Raw genomic sequence first — 13,696 nt, forward strand, 5'->3', positions numbered from 1 at the left:
ATCTCCTTAGCTGACAAGTCAACTTCAGTCTAATGTGCATCCAAAGAGCTCGGGCAAAGACTTCCTCTCCTGTCCCCCTGCAGTTGTCCCTCCCAGCTCCCCACTCTTCCCAGTGCCCCCCAAACCAGAAAGGAGTCTTGATGCTGGTCTAACTCCTTCCATCCCCCCGCAAATTCCTGCAGTTCTGTGGATGGGTGGAACCCCAGGCCTTCTGGAGTGCTGGGGCAGGAATTTATCCCGAAAGCTTTGCTGAGCGCCAGCTAGCTGTGCCTGTTAACCCCTCTCCCTTCCTTTCTGCGTTGCAAGGAGCTTGCTTACTGCCTGTGAGACAGCACTTGAATAGGTGGTGAAGTTCAAGACTGTGCTTTCCCAAATGAGAAAAGCAGGTAAGAGCGTGGGGTGGGAAACCAGTCCAGTTCTTGCCCAGAAGCCAGTGATGGAGGGGAACATCTGCTGAGAGTACACGAGGCACGGGGGTGAGCGGGCAGAGAGAATTTGATTCCTGTGAGCAGTGCGCAGAATCCTGGGGGATTCCTGAATCCCAGCAGGTTTGGGCTTGTGGTTGAGAAAGATCCTTATTTTCACTCTGTCCAGTCGTTTGGACTCCTGTATCTTTTTTTTATGTTATTAAAAAGTTTTTAAATTGGAGTATAATTGCTTTGCAATGTTTCTTTCTGCCCTACGACAATGTGAATCGGTCATAATTATAAATAAATCCAAATAAATCCCCTCTTTCTTGAGCCTCCCTCCCCTCTCTCATCATCCCCCCCCCTACCCCCCCGCCCCGCTCCAGGTCATCACAGAACACCACACTGGCCTCCCTGTGTTTTACATCAGCTTCCTATTAGTTATTTATTTTACACATGATAGTGTACATATGTCATTGTGGACTCCTGTATGTAAAACAGTGTTTCATTGGCAATGTATGTGTATATGTGTGTGTATGTATTACATACACGCATATGTACATACTCATTTTCTTTTCTAAATTTAGCAAATGGGTAGAATATTTCTGAATTATGTTCTCCCTTTTTTTTCTCCTCCATATAAGATGAGAGAAAAACAGATTTGCAAGGTCCCCAGCACAGTTCTTCGGTTTTTCATGACTCACATTTCATCTCTAAATATCTGGTTTTATGTAATTAGTAATTCCTATTAAAATTTTTTTCTGTCATCATTGTAAGCCAATCACTTAAATAAAAACTTTTAAAAAAGTAAATAAAGGAGGAATTAAAAAAATAAAGCAGTACTCAGGCAGGAACAGAATTTTTGGAAAAGAAAACAATGCTCTAGTGTAAAAGGTACAAAATATTAGCAGGCGGGTTTTTCCCTTCCATCCCCTTCCCAACCTCCACAACCCTCCAGCACAAGACTTTCACTGTTCCTATGGTCTCCAGGGAGCTCATTAAGCCATCCGTAGAGGCCTAGACTGTGGGTATGCAGAGATTCCTCCCAGACTCCTGTGAGATTCTTCTAGAAGACGTTGGAGCTCTTGCCAGGTAGGGAGAGATTCTTCCCTCATTGGACTGAGCCTGAGTTTAGAGCCTGGCATTTGACTGCAAGTGGGGTCTCAGTTCATTGAAATAGCAGCAAGAAAGAAGAAAAACACAACCAGAACAAAACCCTGGCACAATATAAGAGCCAGTCAATTGTGTACATCCGAAGGATGCTGAACAAAGAGTCATGATTCAGTGAGCAGTCCTGTGGGAGGAAAGGTGCTTTTAGTTGAGCGCTTTCTGAATAGCCCAAGGCCCTCCGAGTCTTGGCGCTGTCACAGGGTTTCTTTCCATACAGAGAGATTTGGGTGTAGCAGTTTGGAACCGAGCAGGAAGGTACCACGTGTGTTCTGGCTCGGGCTGCTTTGAAGGAGGAGAGATGAAAGGGAGGGGGACATTGTCTTTGGTTAAAAAACGAAACAACCCCCCCCACCACCCTGATTATTTAGTTCCAGCTTCTACAGCAGAATTTTATTACAGACTAAAGGATAAGTATATTGATGAATAAACAGATGAGTGAGGAGGTAGGTGGTTGGGAGACTGTGGGCCTGGGACTGAGCTTGGCTTGGGATGGGTGAGGAGTGGATGGGGAATTAGGTGAAGGAGAGTTAGTTGCTTGTCCTTAAAAACCCCAAACACAGTTCTCTGTGCCCTGGGAGGAGGCAGGATATCCTGCCTTCTCAGTGGCTGCCCTTCTGTCGCCCGAGTACCCGCCTCCTGGGCCAGGAGGGGCTAACCTTTTAAACTCAGATTCATTCTGGTTCCTGCTCCTGGCTTCCTCTGCTGTCTGTGGCAGGGATGATGAGCTAGAAAAAGTCCCCAGGTCGGCCCCAGAGGTGAGGAAGTCAGGGGGAGTCCTGGGTTTGGGAATCTCCCCTGTGGAGCTGTCAGGACCACGGAAATGGGGTGGATGGGGTTTTCTATCCAATGCTCGCTCTCCTTTTCTTTTTTAAAATATTTATTATTTATTTTTCTGCACTGGGTTTTAGTTGCAGCATGCGGATCTTCACTTGTGCCACGTGGGAATCTTAGTTCCTTGGTTGGGATCGAACTTGGGCAGCTTGCCTTGGGAGCACAGAGTCTTCGCCAGTGGACCACCAGGGAAGTCCCCAGTGCTCGCTTTTCAGAAGAGGAGGTGGGCCTGAGGTCTGCAGGTTGAGCCTGAAGGGCCCTTAGGAGGGGGGATCTGCTTTGCCCCCCCTTCCCACCCCATCCCCAGAGGTCTTTGGGAGAGAGATTCCAGCCCAAAACCTGACCATCAGGGTTTCTCAGATCCTGGGGACAAGATCTCTCTTGACCCAGATGGCTCTCCTGTGTTGGTCAGGGAGCTCTTGGTTGCATTTCGGGCACGAGATTTCAAGCTGGAACGTCTAGATCAGTCAGGACCTCATTAGATAGTTCCCACCTGCTTTTAGGACAGTGTTTGAGAGAGTGAGAACTATGGGCTTAGTCTCATCATGACATTCAGATGTGCATTTTTTTTTTTTTTGGACTTAACAGGAGTCTGACCCAACTGCTGAGCTAATGTGATAGTTTTGGTCTTTTTTTTTTTTTTTCTGGCTACCAGCAGTGGCTTGTGGAATCTTAGTTTCCTCACCAGGGGTTGAACCTGGGTCCTCAGCAGTGACAGGGTGGTGTCCTAACCCGTGGGCCACCAAGGGAGTGTACCTCCTGATCTCCTCACATACACAAGCTTATCCTTGGAGTGGGAACATGGGGGTCAAATTCTTTCTCATGCTGTAGCCCCCTGGGATCTGATAACCACGGCATCGCTTTCCATGCCTATAAGGCCCCTAGATTGCTTGGGTACCCTGGTCACTCTTGGTTGTGCCTGAGCCCTGGTGTCATGGCTGATTCTGCCACCTGCCATTCTCAAAAGTGCCCTGGTGTGGCTGTCTGGAATCCAGAGTCCCAAGCGTCAAGAGTTGTCACCCTGAGTATGTTTAAGTAACTGTGGGTCGTACTTCCCAGATGGCAAATCCTGCTCTGTTCTGGTGGCATCAGCCTCCATATTCACCTTTTGGTTTTTAAAATGCCTTCACTGCCATGTGTAAAACAGACAGCTAGTACAATGCAGGGAGCTCAACTCCGTGCTCTGTGATGACCTTGAGGGAGAGGGAGGTTCAAGAAGTAGGGAGATATGTGTATACACATAGATGATTCATTTTAATGTATAGCAGAAACGAACGCAACATTGTAAAGCAACTACACTCCATTTTAAAAACTAAATAAGTGCCTTCAAGCTGTGCAGGGAGAATAATGCCCCATGTGCCTTCTCTCATCTAAGATGTCTTTGGATCCAGAAGTTGTTGAAAGTGAAGTCGCTCAGTCATGTCTGACTGTTTGCAACCCCACGGACTGTAGCCTGCGAGGCTCTTCTGACCATGGGATTTTCCAGGCAGGAGTACTGGAGTGGGTTCCCATTTCCTTCTCCAGGGGATCTTCCCAATGCAGGGATTGAACCTGGGTCTCCCGCATTGCAGGCAGATGCTTTACCTTTTGAACTTTACCGTTCAGATGTTTATCGGGTAATCCAGAAGTTGTTAGGACTTTTAAAATACTCTTGCCATGGTGAAGCTTTGACTTAATGATTCTTCTTAACTGCCACAGAGAGGGTAGGGACTCTGTGTGTGCTTCTTATTCTCTTAAGGGTCTAACATGTTACATTTCCAAATCGGCTTACTAAGGATGCAGTCTTTGGCTATAAAACTTGAGTCAGTTTTGCTGTAATATATTGAAATCACTGACGGTGATCGACCACAGTATTCTTCCTGATGCCAAGTACACGCCTTCTTTCACGAGGATCCTTCTGTTCAAGTAATGCCAAGTTTGATTTGTTTCTAAAAACGATGTGCAAAGTAATAATCCCATGTCGCATGAGCAAACTAAGGGAAAAGATGAGCTTGTTGTGGAAAACATGTTCTGTTTTGTTTTTCTCCCACCCACTCCTGCACTCTCCAGCAGTGATCACTTTCGTTCATTTCTGCTTTTAGCTCCTCTGCTGATTATCTTTATATTGCTATGTAATCTGCTTATGCCATTTTTGTCTGACTTCCTGTTATGACAAAAGACAGTTTAGCTTACTTGTTGTGTCTTCTTTCCTTTATTCTCCAGATGTTTGATGCTTACATTTATAGTTCAATCTTTCTGTTACTTAGACTGATTCAGTTCCATCACCCATTGACAGTGCCCTCTACCGCCTTTCCCTTTGTAAAATGAGGATGTCAGTGTCTGGACCTCTCAACATCCCTTCCTGTTTTACCTCCTCTTCTGTCAGTTGTCAGGGTTGATGAGACTGTTCTGTAAGCACGATAAAGATGATGAAGCTTTCTGTGCTTTCTCTATTTTTTGATAATGGATTTATTAAGATATGATTTATTGGGTTGGCCAAAAAGGCCGTTCGGGTTTTTCTGTACCATTTTATGGAAAAATCCAAACAAACGTTTGGGTCAACTAATGTATACTTCCTTGGTGGCTCAGTGGTAAAAGAACTTGCGTGCCAATGCAGGAGATGTGTGTTCGATCCCTGGGTCGGGAAGATCCCCTGGAGAAGGAAATGGTAACCCACTCCAGGATTCTTGCCTGGAGAATCCTATGGACAGGCTACAGTCCATGGGGTTGCAAAGAGTTGGATGCGACTTAGCGACGGAACAACAATAATACATACCATACAATTCAGTTCTTTAAAGTATACAGTTGAGTGGTTTTTGGTATACTTGCAGAATTGAACAGACATCAATTTTAGAATATTTTCATTACCTCCAAAAGAAACCCATCCCTGTTACCACTTCCCTTCCCCACCCGTCCAGCCAGTTTCCAGTAACCACGGGTCTATTTTCTGTCCCTATTTGTTGCTGTTCAGTCACTCAGTCGTGTCTGACTCTTTGTGACCCATGGCCTGCAGCACGCCAGGCTTCCCTGTCCTTCACCATTTCCCAGAGTTTGCTCAAACTCTTGTTCGTATAGTCGGTGATGCCATCTAGCCATCTCATCCTCTGTCGTCCCCTTCTCCTCCTGCCCGCAGTCTTTCCCAGCATCAGGGTCATTTCCAATGAGTCAGCTCTTCCCGTCAGGTGGCCAAAGTATTAGAGCTTCAGCTTCAACATCAGTCCTTCCAATGAATATTCAGGACTGATTTCCTTTAGGATGGACTGGTTGGATCTCCTTGCTGTCCAAGGGACTCAAGAGTCTTCTCTAACACCACAGTTCAAAAGCATCAATTCTTTGGTGCTCAGCCTTCTTTATGGGCCAACTCTCGCATCCATTCATGACCACTGGAAAAACCATAGGTTTGACTATATGGACCTTTGTTGACAAAGTAATGTATGCTTCTTATATTATGCATTTTACATTAAGCATTTATGTAATGTTTTTTAATAAGCTGTCTAGGATGGTCATAGCTTTTCTTCCAGGCAGCAAGCGTCTTTTAATTTCATGGCTACAGTCACCATCTGCAGTGATTTTGCAGCACAAGAAAATAAAATCTGTCACTGTTTTCATTGTTTCCCCATCTATTAGCCAGGAAGTGATGGGACCGGATGTCATGATCTTAGTTTTCTGCATGTTGAGTTTTAAGTCAACTTTTTCACTCTCCTCTTTCACTTTCATCAAGAGGCTCTTTAGGTATTCACTTTCTGCCATAAGGGTGGTGTCATCTGTGTATCTGAGGTTATTGATATTACTCCTGGCTATCTTGATTCCAGTTTGTGCTTCTTCCAGCCCAGCATTCCTCATGACGTACTCTGCATATAAGTTAAATAAGCAGGGTGACAATATACAGCCTTGAGGTACTCCTTTCCTAATTTTGAACCAGTCCATTGTTCCATGTCTGATTCTAACTGTTTCTTCTTGACCTGCATACAGGTTTCTCAGGAGGCAGTTCAGGTGGTCTGGTATTCCCATGTCTTTAAGAATTTTCCAGTTTCTTGTGATCCACAAAGTCAAAGGCTTTGGCATATTCAGTGAAGGAGAAGTAGATGTTCTGGAATTCTCTTGCTTTTTCTGCGATCCAATGGATGTTGGCAATTTGATCTCTGGTTCCTCTGCTTTTTCTAAATCCAGCTTGAACATCTGAAACTTTACAGTTCATGTACTGTTGAAGCCTGGCTTGGAGAATTTTGAGCATTACTTTGCTAGCATGTGAAATGAGTGCAATGGTACAGTAGTTTGAGCATTCTTTGGCATTGCCTTTCTTTGGGATTGGAATGAAAACTGACCTTTTCCAGTCCTATGGCCACTACTGAGTTTTCCAAATTTGCTGGCATATTGAGTGCAGCACTTTCACAGCATCATCTTTTAGGATGTGAAATAGCTCAAGTGGAATGCCATCACTAGCTTTGTTTGTAGTGATGCTTTCTAAGGCTCCTTGACTTCATATTCCAGGATGTCTGGCTCTAGGTGAGTGATCACACCATGGTGATTAGCTGGGTCGTGAAGATCTTTTTTGTACAGTTCTTCTGTGTATTCTTGCCACCTCGTCTTAATATCTTCTGCTTCTGTTAGGTCTACACCGTTTCTGTGCTTTATTGTGCTCGTGTCTCTAGACTTGCTTACTCTGCACATCGCATATGGACCGGGTCATGTAATGTATGGTCTTTTACGGCTGTCTTCTTTCAGTTTGCATATTGTTTTCAAGGGCCTTCCCGGTTGTGGCATGCCTGTACTTCATTCTGGTTTTTTAAAAAATATTTATTTATTTAATTTGGCTGCACCAGGTCTCAGTTGAAGCACGTGAGAGCTCAGTTGAAGCATGTGAGATCTTAGTTGGGGCATGTGGGATCTAGTTCCCTGACCAGGAATTGAACTTGGGCTCCTGCAGTAGGAGCTTGGAGTCTCAGCCCCTGGACTACCGGGAAAGTCCCAGCATTTCGATCTTTTTTATTGATGAGTAGCGTTTCTTTGTATGGATATATCACATTTTATTTACATCCATTCATCAGTTGATGGGCATTTGGGTGTTTCTACCTCGTAACTATTGTGCATAATTCCTGCTGTAAACATTAGTGTACAAATACTTGTTGGAATGCTTGTTTTAAATTCTTTTTGGCATATACTTAGGAGTGGAATTGCTGGGTCGTATGATAATTCTATGTAAATTTCTGAGGAGCTGCTAGATTGTTTTCCAAAGTAACCGAAACATCTTACATTCCTATCAGCAGTGAATGAATGAGGATTCTAATTTCTCATATCCTTGCCAGCATTTATTATTAATTTTTTTGATTTTAGCCATCTTCGAGGCTGAGAGGAAATACTGCCTTTAGATTTTGATCTGCATTTCCCTGATACATAACAGTGTTGAGCATTTTTTCAAGTGCTCATTGGTGAATAGTGTATTTTCTTCAGAGAAATGTCTATTTAGACCTTTTGCTCATTTTAAAATTTGGTTTCTGTCTCTTTATTAAATCATAAGGATTCTTTGCATATTCTTGATATAAGTACCTTATTAGATGTATGGTTTGTAAAATTTTCTTCTTTCGGTGAGTCACCATTTCACTCTTCCGATGGCATCCTTTACATATGGTTTGCTTTTGAAAAGCTGAAGGTCAATAAAGATGTTTGCTTAGTTATGACTCTGACAATAACTAAGTCAACGTTGTACTCCAGGTTATACTAGTTTTATATTTTCTGTAGTTATACTGGAATGACTTAACTGATAGATTGAGAAAAGAAATACTGGGGACATTTTTAATTCTCTGATATCACATTAAAAAAGAGCAATTATTTCATTTACTTTAAAAAGTGTGTGAATGAATCAGTTATTTCTTTACCAAAGTTGCAGAAGGGTATATTTTTGCAAAGTAATTTGAAGGGAACTGCCTTGGGTATCAACTTTTGGGTGATACATTTTTTTTGCTGGTTGAAATATTTATCACTGCGTTATATTAGGTTCTTATATTCGTTAAGAACTGGGGCCAGTTTTGCTCACCGGGCAACATTTGGAAATGTCTGGAGATATTTTAGGTTGTTCTGCTGGAGAAGTATCTAGCATCTACCTACCTTCCCAGGTGGATCAGACAGTAAAGAACCTGCCTGCAGTGCAGGAGACCTGGGTTCTATTCCTGGGTTGGGAAGATCCCCTGCAGAAGGAAATGGCAACCACTTCAGTACTCTTGCCTGGATAATCTCATGGACAGGGGAGCCTGGCCAGCTACAGTCGATGGGGTCACAAAGAGTTGGACATGACTGAGAGACTAAGCACAACACTGGGGAAGTATCGAGCATCTACCTAGATACAAAGACATCTCCGGCATCTAAGTGGTACAATCCAAGGATGTTGGTAACATCCTGCAATGCAGGGGTCAGTCCCTCAGACAACGAATTTCTGGTCCATAGTCAATGGTGCTGAGGTTGAGTAACACTGCATTCAAAAGACACACGTATTATTAGAGATCCACACATTTAAGTTTCTTTACTTAGGATAGTTGCCTGTGTTGTTTAGGTATTTGGAAGTGAAATATCTTGAGACATCAGGTTATTTTGGTTATTTAAAACATTTTGGTCATATTTTAGCGAAAATTAGATTTGAGTATCTTTCTTTTTTTTGGGTAGAGAGTTTTAAGATATTGGATAACATTTTCAGGCATTTGGGGCTTCTCTGTGCTTAAGTTCATCTTTTTAATGACTTCCGGATGTTGCTAATGACTGTATCCTGAATTCTGCTGTGATTCATGTTATGGAAGGAAAAATATTTGCAGGCTGATCATTATAATGTTACTCTTCTTAAGTAATTTATTGAGCGTGAAAAATATTTTCAGAAAAAAATGTTCCAAGTGCAGTGCAAGATCTACTGTACAGTTTTATTATAGAAAAGTATTATGAGTGTTGGAATCATCTCACTTTGAAATCTTTATGATTAGAAATTATTTCAATTATATAAATTGAACTTTAACATTTCATTGTCATTTAAAAAATTAAAGCCTCCCAGCTATGGTTTTTGCTTAACCAAACAAGTTAACAAATCACCCAGTGGTTTTGTTTTTCCTTTTTTTTTTCTTTTCTTCACTTCCCTGACAGTTAATTGCTTTAATTTGGGGACTGAACGCCTGCAACTTTGGTCCTGTGACCTCTCACCAGTTGTATCAAACCATTTAAATTACTTTAAAGAAAAGGTTTGTGGGTGCCTGCGGCATGATTTCAGCTCACTTCAAATAAGAAAGCACCCAAATGACCTCCTCTTTCTTGGAAGAAATGGGGTCAAAACTAGTTGGACTTTTTTGATCAATGTTGTTAGGTTAGTCTTAGGACCTCTGAATCTTTAGAGATCCAAGTGAATGAGCCTTTCTTTATACTGAAACTAGTTAACAGAGCTTATGTGAGCTTACATATAAACTCTGAATTTTAATTTTAATTAATTTAATTTTAATTTTAATCTTTGCCTTCTTAGCCTGTGATACAGCAGTTCTGAATCCCATCTATGTCAGGATAAGTGAGTTTATGGGCCTGCTAGCAACCAGCAGTGTATAGTGTCTGGATTCTATTACAACATATGGACCCAGCCCCTCCAGCATTCCGAAGCCCAGCCATAGCTAAGACAGTCAAGGGTTACATGTCCAGGCCTATACATATAGGCCTTGGGGAGACTGGTACCAAGGCCATAAGATATAGTTCTTGGTTGCTGTGTTATGGTTGCTAGGAAACCATAACTTTGGAAAAAATGGAACTCTTGCCAAAAGATCTTAATGAACCTTAAACTTTAAGGTTTCCATCTTGAAAAAGTTATTTGGTAGATTTTTGAACTGAAGAGCTTAATAAGGCGTCAAGTTGAATAGTTTAATGCCTTGAACATTATAACTAACTTAAGGATGCTGTGAGAGTCATGTTTCTGAATTTCTTCTTTTCATTTGAATCAGATCTCTCTGACTTCTGTTGCTGCTGCTGCTGCTAAGTTGCTTCAGTCGTGTCCAACTCTGTGCGACCCCATAGACGGCAGCCCACCAGGCTTCCCCGTCCCTGGGATTCTCCAGTCAAGAACACTGGAGTGGATTGCCATTTCCTTCTCCAATGCATAAACGTGAAAAGTGAAAGTGAAGTCGCTCAGTTGTGTCGGACTCTTAGAGACCCCATGGACTGCAGCCTACCAGGCTCCTCTGTCCATGGGATTTTCCAGGCAAGAGTACTGGCGTGGGGTGCCTTTGCCTTCTCCGCTCTGACCTCTAGCAGTGTTAAAATGGTTAATGGCCTTTGATTACCTGGCTCACTCTTGATTTTTCTCAGATGTTCTGTGGGGTTCTTTTCCCTCACATTTTCTTTGTCTGGATGATAAATAACTCATCCTCAATTTTTTTTTCTTTAATTATAAAGTATTTCTCTTAATTACATCAGGTAAATATAGCGAAATAGCAACAATGAGTGTCTTTTTGTATTGACATTAGGGGGAATCTTATTTTCTTAGGCATACTTTTCTCAAACTGAAAGATTTTATAATCATTAGGGGTTACTTGTATAATAAAAAAATTATATTGATTAAATCCACATTCATCTTTGGGTAGGTGGTGACTAGTAGAAGCTTAATCTCCCAAATTGTATTTTTTTGTAATCCACTTAAACATGGGGATTAAAGAGCAAAGTGCCCTCTCAAAAGTAAGGACCGTAGGACTGTGGATTCAGGCCTGGAATGAACAAAGATTAGAAAGCCCTCTGGGGCAGCCAAGAAGCCCAGTGATTAAATGTCAATGGGTGGATTAGCGCCATTGTTGACTGATCTTTTCAGGATGGGATTGAACCCAGACCTTCAGTCATCAGAAAGTGGTTGACCCTTGAGGGTTGACTGCGTCCCTTTCTTTATAGTCCCCTCCTCTTAGCCAGTGGTCTTAACATCCACAGTTCAGTCGTGGCTGTGTCTCATGATCTCAGTTTTTCTCTGGGATCACCTCCTAGTTCACGTACTATCCCGTCTTCTCTGAAGGCCCTAAAACATTGATTGTTTCTAAGTCAAGCTTAATTCATATTTGCATTTGTTTTCTAGGGTTACTAGTAAAAGGTGCCTCGAGTGGATGACCTCAGACAAGACTCATTGATTCTCTGGTGGTTCTGGATGCCAGAAGTTCAACATCAAGATGGCCTCAGGGCCACGTTCCCTCTGAAGGTTCCAGGGGGGAATCTTTTCTTGCCTCTTCCAGCTTCTGCTGGCTCTTGGCGTTCCTGGGCTTCTGCCAGCCTCAGTACAGTCTCAGCCTCCTTCTCACGGTCGTCTTCTTTTGTGGCTCTGTGTTTCTTTCCGAATCTCCTCCTCTCTTGTTAAGGCACTGGTGTTGGCTGTAGGGTCCATCCTAATCCTGTTTAATGTCACCCTGACTTGGTTATATCTGCCGAGATCGAATGTCCAATTAAGATCATATTCGTAGTTACTACAGATCAAAGCTTAAAGATGTATTTTGGGGGGACACCATTCAGCCCACAAGTGTGTGCGACCACCCCATTAGACTGCCTGCTTAAGTCACTTGAGAATGCATAACACGGGTGTGTATTTACTGCTGAGAAACGTGACTTTCTTAGCGCTTAGCTCTGCTATGTCACCATGTGTTTTAAACTTACCCTTTGGCCCCAGCCCTGCTTTCCCATTTCATCTCTCAGGATTCCTTTCTCAAATGCTTAGAGCCAGTGAAACAGGAGTCCTCTTTGCTCTGGAATATATCCTATTCTCTCTTTTATATGTATATATATATATATATATGTTCACACTGTCTCTAGATACGGACTATTCCAATTTTTGCTAGTCCTTCTTCCAGGGCTGGTCGAAATCAGCCATCTTTATATCGTCTCCTCGATGTTTTAGTGTTTAACAGTGCTTTATTTTTTGGCTGTGCTGTGTGACTTGCAGGATCTTAGATCCCTGAGCAGAGGTTGTACCTGGACCCCTGCAGTCCAGTCGTAACCACTGGACCGCCAGGGAAGTCCTTAATGGCTTTTTTATATAGAAGTGTTATCATAGTCTGCCTCACGTTGTTTCCTAGATTGCAGGCACTATATTTTTCCCCCTCCTTGGAAGTCTTCTCAAAAATTTAATGTCATTTGGATTTCACAGTCACTTCAAGAAAGGTCCTCCTAAGTGCACTATAGCCAAAAAAAGCCATGGCTTGGAAAGGTTCATGATTAGCCCAAAGAACCAAAGGGGGAGGCCCAGCTGGAAATTTCACTAAGTGTTCAGGCTCCAAATGGCAAGCTGTTACCATGGTGCTGGAAATTAGAAGTCATCGTACACTCCCAATAGCAACTGAAGAGAAGCCCCAAAGACAGAACAGTTACCTAGTTTTCCGAGGAAAATGTGTGGATTCTGGGATATACAGAGAGGGCATGAAGGTGGGGTTGACCCTAGATTGCAGACACTTAGCAGTCAGGATCTCAGCCAAACTGAGCTTGGTTTTGCCAATCGCGCCTCTGTGGAGGAGCTCGATGTACGTTAGGATACACTTGCCCCCAACTTATAACATTCCATAGTCAGTATGGTGAAAAGATGGTGTTCTGCTGTTTGCCAAGATGGTGGGCTGTCGCAGGGGGATGAGAAACCTGAGGTGGTAAAGGTCTGGTCTCAGCAGAGACTCGGGACAAGCATATTCCCTAAGGACCCCATTGGCAAGAACACGGTGTTACTGGGAGCAGTCTCAGCCAGAATGAAGTTGGTGCTATACCATTAGCCAAAATGAGACAGCTTGCTCTCAGAGGGGGAAGATGGGTGGGTGTCTTAGTTTGAGTAGGTGGATTAAGCAGCTCACATTTATTTCTCACCATTCTGGAGGCCGGAGGTCCTGAGATCAGGGTGCTCGAACGGTCAGGTTCTGGTGGAGAGCCTTCTTCCTGGTTGTGATTTCATAGGGCTTTTCCTTAGTGCATGTGCAGCTCTCATCTCGTCCTCCTTTTATAAGGACGTTAATTTAATAATGGGGCCTCCACCGTCTTGACCTCATCTAAATCTAATTATCTCCCTTCCCGCCCACCCTACCCCCGGTACGTCAAAGGATGAGTTTTTGGAGGATACAGATATTCAGTCCATAGTGGTGAATGTGCAGTCAGGCACACAGTTTGGAGCCAGCAGATAAACAGGAACCAGAAAACAAAGTCCAAGAGCATTGCCCCAATATGTCTTTAATGCTGACGTGGGCTTTTCTGCACCTGGACTTTGTAAGGGCTCCTGGGGGCTTGGGGCAAAGCAGCCCAAGATGTCGCCTGCAGATGGACAGGGGAGGAATTTAGGAATTTATACC

This window comes from Moschus berezovskii, chromosome 1 (genome assembly GCF_049115385.1).
Source record: "Moschus berezovskii isolate FMDL1 chromosome 1, NW_MosBer_1.0, whole genome shotgun sequence".
NCBI classification, from domain to species: domain Eukaryota; kingdom Metazoa; phylum Chordata; class Mammalia; order Artiodactyla; family Moschidae; genus Moschus; species Moschus berezovskii.